At 65.2% G+C, this 13,313-nt stretch overlaps 10 non-coding genes across 10 annotated transcripts; all 10 read left to right on the top strand.

The window, feature by feature from the left end:
- The first annotated feature begins 307 nt into the window (after window positions 1-307).
- On the top strand, window positions 308-388 carry LOC142872118 (small nucleolar RNA SNORD115). Its single transcript, XR_012920359.1, has one exon. It is a non-coding gene; the product is annotated as a small nucleolar RNA SNORD115 (small nucleolar RNA).
- Window positions 389-1,701: 1,313 nt separating this feature from the next.
- Window positions 1,702-1,782, top strand: LOC142872119 (small nucleolar RNA SNORD115). The gene has a single exon (XR_012920360.1). It is a non-coding gene; the product is annotated as a small nucleolar RNA SNORD115 (small nucleolar RNA).
- Window positions 1,783-3,097: 1,315 nt separating this feature from the next.
- LOC142872164 (small nucleolar RNA SNORD115) lies at window positions 3,098-3,178 on the top strand. The gene has a single exon (XR_012920405.1). It is a non-coding gene; the product is annotated as a small nucleolar RNA SNORD115 (small nucleolar RNA).
- A 1,313-nt stretch (window positions 3,179-4,491) lies between these two features.
- Window positions 4,492-4,572, top strand: LOC142872120 (small nucleolar RNA SNORD115). Its single transcript, XR_012920361.1, has one exon. It is a non-coding gene; the product is annotated as a small nucleolar RNA SNORD115 (small nucleolar RNA).
- A 1,316-nt stretch (window positions 4,573-5,888) lies between these two features.
- On the top strand, window positions 5,889-5,969 carry LOC142872165 (small nucleolar RNA SNORD115). Its single transcript, XR_012920406.1, has one exon. It is a non-coding gene; the product is annotated as a small nucleolar RNA SNORD115 (small nucleolar RNA).
- Window positions 5,970-7,282: 1,313 nt separating this feature from the next.
- Window positions 7,283-7,363, top strand: LOC142872121 (small nucleolar RNA SNORD115). Its single transcript, XR_012920362.1, has one exon. It is a non-coding gene; the product is annotated as a small nucleolar RNA SNORD115 (small nucleolar RNA).
- Window positions 7,364-8,679: 1,316 nt separating this feature from the next.
- LOC142872166 (small nucleolar RNA SNORD115) lies at window positions 8,680-8,760 on the top strand. Its single transcript, XR_012920407.1, has one exon. It is a non-coding gene; the product is annotated as a small nucleolar RNA SNORD115 (small nucleolar RNA).
- Window positions 8,761-10,073: 1,313 nt separating this feature from the next.
- On the top strand, window positions 10,074-10,154 carry LOC142872122 (small nucleolar RNA SNORD115). The gene has a single exon (XR_012920363.1). It is a non-coding gene; the product is annotated as a small nucleolar RNA SNORD115 (small nucleolar RNA).
- A 1,316-nt stretch (window positions 10,155-11,470) lies between these two features.
- Window positions 11,471-11,551, top strand: LOC142872123 (small nucleolar RNA SNORD115). The gene has a single exon (XR_012920364.1). It is a non-coding gene; the product is annotated as a small nucleolar RNA SNORD115 (small nucleolar RNA).
- A 1,313-nt stretch (window positions 11,552-12,864) lies between these two features.
- Window positions 12,865-12,945, top strand: LOC142872124 (small nucleolar RNA SNORD115). The gene has a single exon (XR_012920365.1). It is a non-coding gene; the product is annotated as a small nucleolar RNA SNORD115 (small nucleolar RNA).
- Window positions 12,946-13,313: the final 368 nt, after the last annotated feature.

The following is a 13,313-nucleotide window of genomic DNA, read 5'->3' on the forward strand; positions in this document are numbered from 1 at the left end:
TTCCACGGTCGGGATCCTCCCTCAGGTCCCTGGAGGAAATGCATGGTAAGCCAGCCGCCGCTTCCCCAGAGGAATGTGACTGCCTTGGGACCGACCCCGTCTTCCACATTTGCGGGCGGATACCGTCCCCGGAGAGAGAGTTCCCTCAGAACCGGCGTGGAAGGCGCAGTGGTGCTGAAAGCGGAGCAGAGCTCGCCCTGTGCCGAAACTCCTGTCCTTCGTGGCTCCCTCGTCTCCCGGATGGACCTTGTGGTGAGCTTCTCCCGGTCCAAGGGCATGTGGGCATGGGGACGGGCCGCCCGGGGCTGGGTCGATGATGAGAACCTCATATGGTCTGAAGAGAGGTGATGACTTAAAAATCATGCTCAATAGGATTACGCTGAGGCCCAGCCTAGGGGAGCGTTTTGGAAGAGGACGTTGGCCTGCAGCTCTCCCGTGCGGGGCCATCGGTCTCTTCAGCCTGAGGCTGCAGGCCCTGGAGGCCATGCCGGGGGACCCGAGCCATTGCATGCCCTGCGCAGTGAGCACCCCAAGCGCCTTGGGTGCGCTGGGTGTGAGGTGGACCCTTCTGCAGCCTCAGGGCATGTTTGCGGCCCAGTGGCTGCGTGCTGAGCTCGTATGGCCCCCGTCGTGTCTTTCAGGGAGCCGTGCTGCCCAGGTTGGCCCCAAGGCAGTCTCAGGATCCCAGGTGAGTGGACCTACTGGGGCTGGAGCCAGGACCTGAGAAGCAATGGGTTGTCCAAGGCTCCGCCTTAGTCCAAGGGCGCTTCCCTCTGGCAGGCGCATGGCGAAGTGGACCCTTCGCTCCTCCCTACTTGAGGGGGACGATCCTTGAGGACGTCGTCCTCAGAGGGTACCCCTTTTGTTTCCGAGCCCAGAGTTCGCTTGCAGTTAGGGAGGGACAGGGGCTCCCAGAAAGGAGTGGCCGCGAGGACGGCTGCCACGACAGGCCCGCGTGGTCCCGGGCTCCCTATCGGGGCTGTGGCAGGGAGCTGAGCCTCCAGCCCAAGCAAAGAGGAGGTGGACAGGCCCGGCCTCGGGTGCACAGCCCTTGACTTCTCATGGCCATGAGAAGCTCATGGTGGGCGCATGGAGGCCTGGGCTTCTGAGGTCCCTGTAAAGGATTGGGGGGTGGGCCTGGCGGGCATGGGGCTGCACGCGGCTTCCTGACCCGGGCCCTGGGTCACGAGTGAGTGGGGTTCAGGTCCAGTTGACCGGGTACGGTGGCCGTACCCGGGTCCTTGGGTGCATCCTGGCAGGAAGGAGAAGTGGGAGGCCCTTGACCTGCTGTAGGGCGGGAAGCGCGTCGCCTGGCCCAAGCCCAGCGGGCGGTGCGCCTCGCGTGTTCTGGACCCCAATGCGATGGGAGGGGCAAGCGACCCCCAGACTCCGCAAGCATTCCCCGGTCGGGATGCCCCCTCAGGTCCCTGTGGGCAATGCATGGGTAAGCCGGCCACCGATTCCCGAGAGGAATGCGACTCCTCGGGGACCGACTGTCGTCCACATTCCAAGGCAGCTAGCGTCGCCGGAGAGAGTTCCCTCAGAACGAGCGCGATCGGCGCAGTGGTGGTCCAAGCGGAGCGCAGCTTGCCCTGTGCCGCAACTCGTGTGCTCCGTGGCCCCCTGTTCTCCGAGATGGCCCTGTGGTGAGCTGCTCCGGGTCCTAGGGCGTGTGTGCATGGGGAGGGGCCGCCCTGGGCAGGGTCGATGATGAGAACCTCATATGGTCTGAAGAGAGGTGATGACTTAAAAATCATGCTCAATAGGATTACGCTGAGGCCCAGCCTAGGGGAGCGTTTTGGAAGGGGACGTTGGCCTGCAGCTCTCCCGTGCGGGGCCATCGGTCTCTTCAGCCGGAGACTGGAGGCCCTGCAGGCCATCCCGGGGGACCCGAGCCGGTGCATGCCCTGCGCAGTGAGCACCCCAAGCTCCTTGTGTGCGCTGGGCGTCAGGGGTCCATTGTCCAGCGGCAGGGCATGTTTGCAGCACCCTGGCCGCGTGCTGAGCTCGTGCTGCCCCCGTCGTGTCTTTCAGGGAGCCGTGCTGCCCAGGCTGGCCCCAAGGCAGTCAGGATCCCAGGTGAGTGCACGGCTGGGGTCTTGAGCCATGAGCGCCGGAGAAGCAATGAGTTGTCCGAGGCTGCGTGCGCTTTGGGCCAAGAGCGCTTCCCGGTGGCACGCGCATGGCGCAGTGGACCCGGTGCTCCTCTGTCCTTGAGGGGGACGGTCCTCGAGGACGCCGTCCTCGGAGGATCCCCATTCTGTTTCTGAGCGCAGACTTCCCTTGCAGTTAGGGAGGGACATGGGCTCCCAGAAAGGAGTGGCCGTGTGGACCCCTGCCACGACACGCCCACGTGGTCCTAGGCTCCCTATCGGGGCTGTGACTGGGCGCTGATGCTTGAGCCAAGACAAAGAGGAGGCGGACGGGCCCGGCCCGGGGTCCGCAGCCTTGGGCTTCCCCGTGTCCGTGGGGTGGGCGCATGGAGGCCTGGGCTTCTGAGGTTCCCTGCGAAGGGTTGGGGGAAGGGACTGGCAGGCATGGGGGTGCACGTGGCTTCGTGTTGCGGACCCTGGGTCGTGAGCGAGTGGGGTTCACGTCCAGTTGACAGGGCACGGTGGCCGGACCCGGGTCCTGGGGTGCATCCTGGCAGAGAGGAGAAGTGGGAGGCCCTTGACCTGCCGTAAAGCGTGACCCGCGTTGCCTGGCCCAAGCCCAGCCAGCGGTCCGCCTTGCGTGTTCTGGCCCCCAAATGCAATGGGTGGAGGAGGGGACCCCCAAACTCTGCAAGCATTCCACGGTCGGGATCCTCCCTCAGGTCCCTGGAGGAAATGCATGGTAAGCCAGCCGCCGCTTCCCCAGAGGAATGTGACTGCCTTGGGACCGACCCCGTCTTCCACATTTGCGGGCGGATACCGTCCCCGGAGAGAGAGTTCCCTCAGAACCGGCGTGGAAGGCGCAGTGGTGCTGAAAGCGGAGCAGAGCTCGCCCTGTGCCGAAACTCCTGTCCTTCGTGGCTCCCTCGTCTCCCGGATGGACCTTGTGGTGAGCTTCTCCCGGTCCAAGGGCATGTGGGCATGGGGACGGGCCGCCCGGGGCTGGGTCGATGATGAGAACCTCATATGGTCTGAAGAGAGGTGATGACTTCAAAATCATGCTCAATAGGATTACGCTGAGGCCCAGCCTAGGGGAGCGTTTTGGAAGAGGACGTTGGCCTGCAGCTCTCCCGTGCGGGGCCATCGGTCTCTTCAGCCTGAGGCTGCAGGCCCTGGAGGCCATGCCGGGGGACCCGAGCCATTGCATGCCCTGCGCAGTGAGCACCCCAAGCGCCTTGGGTGCGCTGGGTGTGAGGTGGACCCTTCTGCAGCCTCAGGGCATGTTTGCGGCCCAGTGGCTGCGTGCTGAGCTCGTATGGCCCCCGTCGTGTCTTTCAGGGAGCCGTGCTGCCCAGGTTGGCCCCAAGGCAGTCTCAGGATCCCAGGTGAGTGGACCTACTGGGGCTGGAGCCAGGACCTGAGAAGCAATGGGTTGTCCAAGGCTCCGCCTTAGTCCAAGGGCGCTTCCCTCTGGCAGGCGCATGGCGAAGTGGACCCTTCGCTCCTCCCTACTTGAGGGGGACGATCCTTGAGGACGTCGCCCTCAGAGGGTACCCCTTTTGTTTCCGAGCCCAGGGTTCGCTTGCAGTTAGGGAGGGACAGGGGCTCCCAGAAAGGAGTGGCCGCGAGGACGGCTGCCACGACAGGCCCGCGTGGTCCCGGGCTCCCTATCGGGGCTGTGGCAGGGAGCTGAGCCTCCAGCCCAAGCAAAGAGGAGGTGGACAGGCCCGGCCTCGGGTGCACAGCCCTTGACTTCTCATGGCCATGAGAAGCTCATGGTGGGCGCATGGAGGCCTGGGCTTCTGAGGTCCCTGTAAAGGATTGGGGGGTGGGCCTGGCGGGCATGGGGCTGCACGCGGCTTCCTGACCCGGGCCCTGGGTCACGAGTGAGTGGGGTTCAGGTCCAGTTGACCGGGTACGGTGGCCGTACCCGGGTCCTTGGGTGCATCCTGGCAGGAAGGAGAAGTGGGAGGCCCTTGACCTGCTGTAGGGCGGGAAGCGCGTCGCCTGGCCCAAGCCCAGCGGGCGGTGCGCCTCGCGTGTTCTGGACCCCAATGCGATGGGAGGGGCAAGCGACCCCCAGACTCCGCAAGCATTCCCCGGTCGGGATGCCCCCTCAGGTCCCTGTGGGCAATGCATGGGTAAGCCGGCCACCGATTCCCGAGAGGAATGCGACTCCTCGGGGACCGACTGTCGTCCACATTCCAAGGCAGCTAGCGTCCCCGGAGAGAGTTCCCTCAGAACGAGCGCGATCGGCGCAGTGGTGGTCCAAGCGGAGCGCAGCTTGCCCTGTGCCGCAACTCGTGTGCTCCGTGGCCCCCTGTTCTCCGAGATGGCCCTGTGGTGAGCTGCTCCGGGTCCTAGGGCGTGTGTGCATGGGGAGGGGCCGCCCTGGGCAGGGTCGATGATGAGAACCTCATATGGTCTGAAGAGAGGTGATGACTTAAAAATCATGCTCAATAGGATTACGCTGAGGCCCAGCCTAGGGGAGCGTTTTGGAAGGGGACGTTGGCCTGCAGCTCTCCCGTGCGGGGCCATCGGTCTCTTCAGCCGGAGACTGGAGGCCCTGCAGGCCATCCCGGGGGACCCGAGCCGGTGCATGCCCTGCGCAGTGAGCACCCCAAGCTCCTTGTGTGCGCTGGGCGTCAGGGGGACCATTGTCCAGCGGCAGGGCATGTTTGCAGCACCCTGGCCGCGTGCTGAGCTCGTGCTGCCCCCGTCGTGTCTTTCAGGGAGCCGTGCTGCCCAGGCTGGCCCCAAGGCAGTCAGGATCCCAGGTGAGTGCACGGCTGGGGTCTTGAGCCATGAGCGCCGGAGAAGCAATGAGTTGTCCGAGGCTGCGTGCGCTTTGGGCCAAGAGCGCTTCCCGGTGGCACGCGCATGGCGCAGTGGACCCGGTGCTCCTCTGTCCTTGAGGGGGACGGTCCTCGAGGACGCCGTCCTCGGAGGATCCCCATTCTGTTTCTGAGCGCAGACTTCCCTTGCAGTTAGGGAGGGACATGGGCTCCCAGAAAGGAGTGGCCGTGTGGACCCCTGCCACGACACGCCCACGTGGTCCTAGGCTCCCTATCGGGGCTGTGACTGGGCGCTGATGCTTGAGCCAAGACAAAGAGGAGGCGGACGGGCCCGGCCCGGGGTCCGCAGCCTTGGGCTTCCCCGTGTCCGTGGGGTGGGCGCATGGAGGCCTGGGCTTCTGAGGTTCCCTGCGAAGGGTTGGGGGAAGGGACTGGCAGGCATGGGGGTGCACGTGGCTTCGTGTTGCGGACCCTGGGTCGTGAGCGAGTGGGGTTCACGTCCAGTTGACAGGGCACGGTGGCCGGACCCGGGTCCTGGGGTGCATCCTGGCAGAGAGGAGAAGTGGGAGGCCCTTGACCTGCCGTAAAGCGTGACCCGCGTTGCCTGGCCCAAGCCCAGCCAGCGGTCCGCCTTGCGTGTTCTGGCCCCCAAATGCAATGGGTGGAGGAGGGGACCCCCAAACTCTGCAAGCATTCCACGGTCGGGATCCTCCCTCAGGTCCCTGGAGGAAATGCATGGTAAGCCAGCCGCCGCTTCCCCAGAGGAATGTGACTGCCTTGGGACCGACCCCGTCTTCCACATTTGCGGGCGGATACCGTCCCCGGAGAGAGAGTTCCCTCAGAACCGGCGTGGAAGGCGCAGTGGTGCTGAAAGCGGAGCAGAGCTCGCCCTGTGCCGAAACTCCTGTCCTTCGTGGCTCCCTCGTCTCCCGGATGGACCTTGTGGTGAGCTTCTCCCGGTCCAAGGGCATGTGGGCATGGGGACGGGCCGCCCGGGGCTGGGTCGATGATGAGAACCTCATATGGTCTGAAGAGAGGTGATGACTTCAAAATCATGCTCAATAGGATTACGCTGAGGCCCAGCCTAGGGGAGCGTTTTGGAAGAGGACGTTGGCCTGCAGCTCTCCCGTGCGGGGCCATCGGTCTCTTCAGCCTGAGGCTGCAGGCCCTGGAGGCCATGCCGGGGGACCCGAGCCATTGCATGCCCTGCGCAGTGAGCACCCCAAGCGCCTTGGGTGCGCTGGGTGTGAGGTGGACCCTTCTGCAGCCTCAGGGCATGTTTGCGGCCCAGTGGCTGCGTGCTGAGCTCGTATGGCCCCCGTCGTGTCTTTCAGGGAGCCGTGCTGCCCAGGTTGGCCCCAAGGCAGTCTCAGGATCCCAGGTGAGTGGACCTACTGGGGCTGGAGCCAGGACCTGAGAAGCAATGGGTTGTCCAAGGCTCCGCCTTAGTCCAAGGGCGCTTCCCTCTGGCAGGCGCATGGCGAAGTGGACCCTTCGCTCCTCCCTACTTGAGGGGGACGATCCTTGAGGACGTCGCCCTCAGAGGGTACCCCTTTTGTTTCCGAGCCCAGGGTTCGCTTGCAGTTAGGGAGGGACAGGGGCTCCCAGAAAGGAGTGGCCGCGAGGACGGCTGCCACGACAGGCCCGCGTGGTCCCGGGCTCCCTATCGGGGCTGTGGCAGGGAGCTGAGCCTCCAGCCCAAGCAAAGAGGAGGTGGACAGGCCCGGCCTCGGGTGCACAGCCCTTGACTTCTCATGGCCATGAGAAGCTCATGGTGGGCGCATGGAGGCCTGGGCTTCTGAGGTCCCTGTAAAGGATTGGGGGGTGGGCCTGGCGGGCATGGGGCTGCACGCGGCTTCCTGACCCGGGCCCTGGGTCACGAGTGAGTGGGGTTCAGGTCCAGTTGACCGGGTACGGTGGCCGTACCCGGGTCCTTGGGTGCATCCTGGCAGGAAGGAGAAGTGGGAGGCCCTTGACCTGCTGTAGGGCGGGAAGCGCGTCGCCTGGCCCAAGCCCAGCGGGCGGTGCGCCTCGCGTGTTCTGGACCCCAATGCGATGGGAGGGGCAAGCGACCCCCAGACTCCGCAAGCATTCCCCGGTCGGGATGCCCCCTCAGGTCCCTGTGGGCAATGCATGGGTAAGCCGGCCACCGATTCCCGAGAGGAATGCGACTCCTCGGGGACCGACTGTCGTCCACATTCCAAGGCAGCTAGCGTCGCCGGAGAGAGTTCCCTCAGAACGAGCGCGATCGGCGCAGTGGTGGTCCAAGCGGAGCGCAGCTTGCCCTGTGCCGCAACTCGTGTGCTCCGTGGCCCCCTGTTCTCCGAGATGGCCCTGTGGTGAGCTGCTCCGGGTCCTAGGGCGTGTGTGCATGGGGAGGGGCCGCCCTGGGCAGGGTCGATGATGAGAACCTCATATGGTCTGAAGAGAGGTGATGACTTAAAAATCATGCTCAATAGGATTACGCTGAGGCCCAGCCTAGGGGAGCGTTTTGGAAGGGGACGTTGGCCTGCAGCTCTCCCGTGCGGGGCCATCGGTCTCTTCAGCCGGAGACTGGAGGCCCTGCAGGCCATCCCGGGGGACCCGAGCCGGTGCATGCCCTGCGCAGTGAGCACCCCAAGCTCCTTGTGTGCGCTGGGCGTCAGGGGGACCATTGTCCAGCGGCAGGGCATGTTTGCAGCACCCTGGCCGCGTGCTGAGCTCGTGCTGCCCCCGTCGTGTCTTTCAGGGAGCCGTGCTGCCCAGGCTGGCCCCAAGGCAGTCAGGATCCCAGGTGAGTGCACGGCTGGGGTCTTGAGCCATGAGCGCCGGAGAAGCAATGAGTTGTCCGAGGCTGCGTGCGCTTTGGGCCAAGAGCGCTTCCCGGTGGCACGCGCATGGCGCAGTGGACCCGGTGCTCCTCTGTCCTTGAGGGGGACGGTCCTCGAGGACGCCGTCCTCGGAGGATCCCCATTCTGTTTCTGAGCGCAGACTTCCCTTGCAGTTAGGGAGGGACATGGGCTCCCAGAAAGGAGTGGCCGTGTGGACCCCTGCCACGACACGCCCACGTGGTCCTAGGCTCCCTATCGGGGCTGTGACTGGGCGCTGATGCTTGAGCCAAGACAAAGAGGAGGCGGACGGGCCCGGCCCGGGGTCCGCAGCCTTGGGCTTCCCCGTGTCCGTGGGGTGGGCGCATGGAGGCCTGGGCTTCTGAGGTTCCCTGCGAAGGGTTGGGGGAAGGGACTGGCAGGCATGGGGGTGCACGTGGCTTCGTGTTGCGGACCCTGGGTCGTGAGCGAGTGGGGTTCACGTCCAGTTGACAGGGCACGGTGGCCGGACCCGGGTCCTGGGGTGCATCCTGGCAGAGAGGAGAAGTGGGAGGCCCTTGACCTGCCGTAAAGCGTGACCCGCGTTGCCTGGCCCAAGCCCAGCCAGCGGTCCGCCTTGCGTGTTCTGGCCCCCAAATGCAATGGGTGGAGGAGGGGACCCCCAAACTCTGCAAGCATTCCACGGTCGGGATCCTCCCTCAGGTCCCTGGAGGAAATGCATGGTAAGCCAGCCGCCGCTTCCCCAGAGGAATGTGACTGCCTTGGGACCGACCCCGTCTTCCACATTTGCGGGCGGATACCGTCCCCGGAGAGAGAGTTCCCTCAGAACCGGCGTGGAAGGCGCAGTGGTGCTGAAAGCGGAGCAGAGCTCGCCCTGTGCCGAAACTCCTGTCCTTCGTGGCTCCCTCGTCTCCCGGATGGACCTTGTGGTGAGCTTCTCCCGGTCCAAGGGCATGTGGGCATGGGGACGGGCCGCCCGGGGCTGGGTCGATGATGAGAACCTCATATGGTCTGAAGAGAGGTGATGACTTCAAAATCATGCTCAATAGGATTACGCTGAGGCCCAGCCTAGGGGAGCGTTTTGGAAGAGGACGTTGGCCTGCAGCTCTCCCGTGCGGGGCCATCGGTCTCTTCAGCCTGAGGCTGCAGGCCCTGGAGGCCATGCCGGGGGACCCGAGCCATTGCATGCCCTGCGCAGTGAGCACCCCAAGCGCCTTGGGTGCGCTGGGTGTGAGGTGGACCCTTCTGCAGCCTCAGGGCATGTTTGCGGCCCAGTGGCTGCGTGCTGAGCTCGTATGGCCCCCGTCGTGTCTTTCAGGGAGCCGTGCTGCCCAGGTTGGCCCCAAGGCAGTCTCAGGATCCCAGGTGAGTGGACCTACTGGGGCTGGAGCCAGGACCTGAGAAGCAATGGGTTGTCCAAGGCTCCGCCTTAGTCCAAGGGCGCTTCCCTCTGGCAGGCGCATGGCGAAGTGGACCCTTCGCTCCTCCCTACTTGAGGGGGACGATCCTTGAGGACGTCGCCCTCAGAGGGTACCCCTTTTGTTTCCGAGCCCAGGGTTCGCTTGCAGTTAGGGAGGGACAGGGGCTCCCAGAAAGGAGTGGCCGCGAGGACGGCTGCCACGACAGGCCCGCGTGGTCCCGGGCTCCCTATCGGGGCTGTGGCAGGGAGCTGAGCCTCCAGCCCAAGCAAAGAGGAGGTGGACAGGCCCGGCCTCGGGTGCACAGCCCTTGACTTCTCATGGCCATGAGAAGCTCATGGTGGGCGCATGGAGGCCTGGGCTTCTGAGGTCCCTGTAAAGGATTGGGGGGTGGGCCTGGCGGGCATGGGGCTGCACGCGGCTTCCTGACCCGGGCCCTGGGTCACGAGTGAGTGGGGTTCAGGTCCAGTTGACCGGGTACGGTGGCCGTACCCGGGTCCTTGGGTGCATCCTGGCAGGAAGGAGAAGTGGGAGGCCCTTGACCTGCTGTAGGGCGGGAAGCGCGTCGCCTGGCCCAAGCCCAGCGGGCGGTGCGCCTCGCGTGTTCTGGACCCCAATGCGATGGGAGGGGCAAGCGACCCCCAGACTCCGCAAGCATTCCCCGGTCGGGATGCCCCCTCAGGTCCCTGTGGGCAATGCATGGGTAAGCCGGCCACCGATTCCCGAGAGGAATGCGACTCCTCGGGGACCGACTGTCGTCCACATTCCAAGGCAGCTAGCGTCGCCGGAGAGAGTTCCCTCAGAACGAGCGCGATCGGCGCAGTGGTGGTCCAAGCGGAGCGCAGCTTGCCCTGTGCCGCAACTCGTGTGCTCCGTGGCCCCCTGTTCTCCGAGATGGCCCTGTGGTGAGCTGCTCCGGGTCCTAGGGCGTGTGTGCATGGGGAGGGGCCGCCCTGGGCAGGGTCGATGATGAGAACCTCATATGGTCTGAAGAGAGGTGATGACTTAAAAATCATGCTCAATAGGATTACGCTGAGGCCCAGCCTAGGGGAGCGTTTTGGAAGGGGACGTTGGCCTGCAGCTCTCCCGTGCGGGGCCATCGGTCTCTTCAGCCGGAGACTGGAGGCCCTGCAGGCCATCCCGGGGGACCCGAGCCGGTGCATGCCCTGCGCAGTGAGCACCCCAAGCTCCTTGTGTGCGCTGGGCGTCAGGGGGACCATTGTCCAGCGGCAGGGCATGTTTGCAGCACCCTGGCCGCGTGCTGAGCTCGTGCTGCCCCCGTCGTGTCTTTCAGGGAGCCGTGCTGCCCAGGCTGGCCCCAAGGCAGTCAGGATCCCAGGTGAGTGCACGGCTGGGGTCTTGAGCCATGAGCGCCGGAGAAGCAATGAGTTGTCCGAGGCTGCGTGCGCTTTGGGCCAAGAGCGCTTCCCGGTGGCACGCGCATGGCGCAGTGGACCCGGTGCTCCTCTGTCCTTGAGGGGGACGGTCCTCGAGGACGCCGTCCTCGGAGGATCCCCATTCTGTTTCTGAGCGCAGACTTCCCTTGCAGTTAGGGAGGGACATGGGCTCCCAGAAAGGAGTGGCCGTGTGGACCCCTGCCACGACACGCCCACGTGGTCCTAGGCTCCCTATCGGGGCTGTGACTGGGCGCTGATGCTTGAGCCAAGACAAAGAGGAGGCGGACGGGCCCGGCCCGGGGTCCGCAGCCTTGGGCTTCCCCGTGTCCGTGGGGTGGGCGCATGGAGGCCTGGGCTTCTGAGGTTCCCTGCGAAGGGTTGGGGGAAGGGACTGGCAGGCATGGGGGTGCACGTGGCTTCGTGTTGCGGACCCTGGGTCGTGAGCGAGTGGGGTTCACGTCCAGTTGACAGGGCACGGTGGCCGGACCCGGGTCCTGGGGTGCATCCTGGCAGAGAGGAGAAGTGGGAGGCCCTTGACCTGCCGTAAAGCGTGACCCGCGTTGCCTGGCCCAAGCCCAGCCAGCGGTCCGCCTTGCGTGTTCTGGCCCCCAAATGCAATGGGTGGAGGAGGGGACCCCCAAACTCTGCAAGCATTCCACGGTCGGGATCCTCCCTCAGGTCCCTGGAGGAAATGCATGGTAAGCCAGCCGCCGCTTCCCCAGAGGAATGTGACTGCCTTGGGACCGACCCCGTCTTCCACATTTGCGGGCGGATACCGTCCCCGGAGAGAGAGTTCCCTCAGAACCGGCGTGGAAGGCGCAGTGGTGCTGAAAGCGGAGCAGAGCTCGCCCTGTGCCAAAACTCCTGTCCTTCGTGGCTCCCTCGTCTCCCGGATGGACCTTGTGGTGAGCTTCTCCCGGTCCAAGGGCATGTGGGCATGGGGACGGGCCGCCCGGGGCTGGGTCGATGATGAGAACCTCATATGGTCTGAAGAGAGGTGATGACTTAAAAATCATGCTCAATAGGATTACGCTGAGGCCCAGCCTAGGGGAGCGTTTTGGAAGAGGACGTTGGCCTGCAGCTCTCCCGTGCGGGGCCATCGGTCTCTTCAGCCTGAGACTGCAGGCCCTGGAGGCCATGCCGGGGGACCCGAGCCATTGCATGCCCTGCGCAGTGAGCACCCCAAGCGCCTTGGGTGCGCTGGGTGTGAGGTGGACCCTTCTGCAGCCTCAGGGCATGTTTGCGGCCCAGTGGCTGCGTGCTGAGCTCGTATGGCCCCCGTCGTGTCTTTCAGGGAGCCGTGCTGCCCAGGTTGGCCCCAAGGCAGTCTCAGGATCCCAGGTGAGTGGACCTACTGGGGCTGGAGCCAGGACCTGAGAAGCAATGGGTTGTCCAAGGCTCCGCCTTAGTCCAAGGGCGCTTCCCTCTGGCAGGCGCATGGCGAAGTGGACCCTTCGCTCCTCCCTACTTGAGGGGGACGATCCTTGAGGACGTCGTCCTCAGAGGGTACCCCTTTTGTTTCCGAGCCCAGAGTTCGCTTGCAGTTAGGGAGGGACAGGGGCTCCCAGAAAGGAGTGGCCGCGAGGACGGCTGCCACGACAGGCCCGCGTGGTCCCGGGCTCCCTATCGGGGCTGTGGCAGGGAGCTGAGCCTCCAGCCCAAGCAAAGAGGAGGTGGACAGGCCCGGCCTCGGGTGCACAGCCCTTGACTTCTCATGGCCATGAGAAGCTCATGGTGGGCGCATGGAGGCCTGGGCTTCTGAGGTCCCTGTAAAGGATTGGGGGGTGGGCCTGGCGGGCATGGGGCTGCACGCGGCTTCCTGACCCGGGCCCTGGGTCACGAGTGAGTGGGGTTCAGGTCCAGTTGACCGGGTACGGTGGCCGTACCCGGGTCCTTGGGTGCATCCTGGCAGGAAGGAGAAGTGGGAGGCCCTTGACCTGCTGTAGGGCGGGAAGCGCGTCGCCTGGCCCAAGCCCAGCGGGCGGTGCGCCTCGCGTGTTCTGGACCCCAATGCGATGGGAGGGGCAAGCGACCCCCAGACTCCGCAAGCATTCCCCGGTCGGGATGCCCCCTCAGGTCCCTGTGGGCAATGCATGGGTAAGCCGGCCACCGATTCCCGAGAGGAATGCGACTCCTCGGGGACCGACTGTCGTCCACATTCCAAGGCAGCTAGCGTCGCCGGAGAGAGTTCCCTCAGAACGAGCGCGATCGGCGCAGTGGTGGTCCAAGCGGAGCGCAGCTTGCCCTGTGCCGCAACTCGTGTGCTCCGTGGCCCCCTGTTCTCCGAGATGGCCCTGTGGTGAGCTGCTCCGGGTCCTAGGGCGTGTGTGCATGGGGAGGGGCCGCCCTGGGCAGGGTCGATGATGAGAACCTCATATGGTCTGAAGAGAGGTGATGACTTAAAAATCATGCTCAATAGGATTACGCTGAGGCCCAGCCTAGGGGAGCGTTTTGGAAGGGGACGTTGGCCTGCAGCTCTCCCGTGCGGGGCCATCGGTCTCTTCAGCCGGAGACTGGAGGCCCTGCAGGCCATCCCGGGGGACCCGAGCCGGTGCATGCCCTGCGCAGTGAGCACCCCAAGCTCCTTGTGTGCGCTGGGCGTCAGGGGGACCATTGTCCAGCGGCAGGGCATGTTTGCAGCACCCTGGCCGCGTGCTGAGCTCGTGCTGCCCCCGTCGTGTCTTTCAGGGAGCCGTGCTGCCCAGGCTGGCCCCAAGGCAGTCAGGATCCCAGGTGAGTGCACGGCTGGGGTCTTGAGCCATGAGCGCCGGAGAAGCAATGAGTTGTCCGAGGCTGCGTGCGC

Source organism: Microcebus murinus, chromosome 7 (genome assembly GCF_040939455.1).
Source record: "Microcebus murinus isolate Inina chromosome 7, M.murinus_Inina_mat1.0, whole genome shotgun sequence".
NCBI classification, from domain to species: domain Eukaryota; kingdom Metazoa; phylum Chordata; class Mammalia; order Primates; family Cheirogaleidae; genus Microcebus; species Microcebus murinus.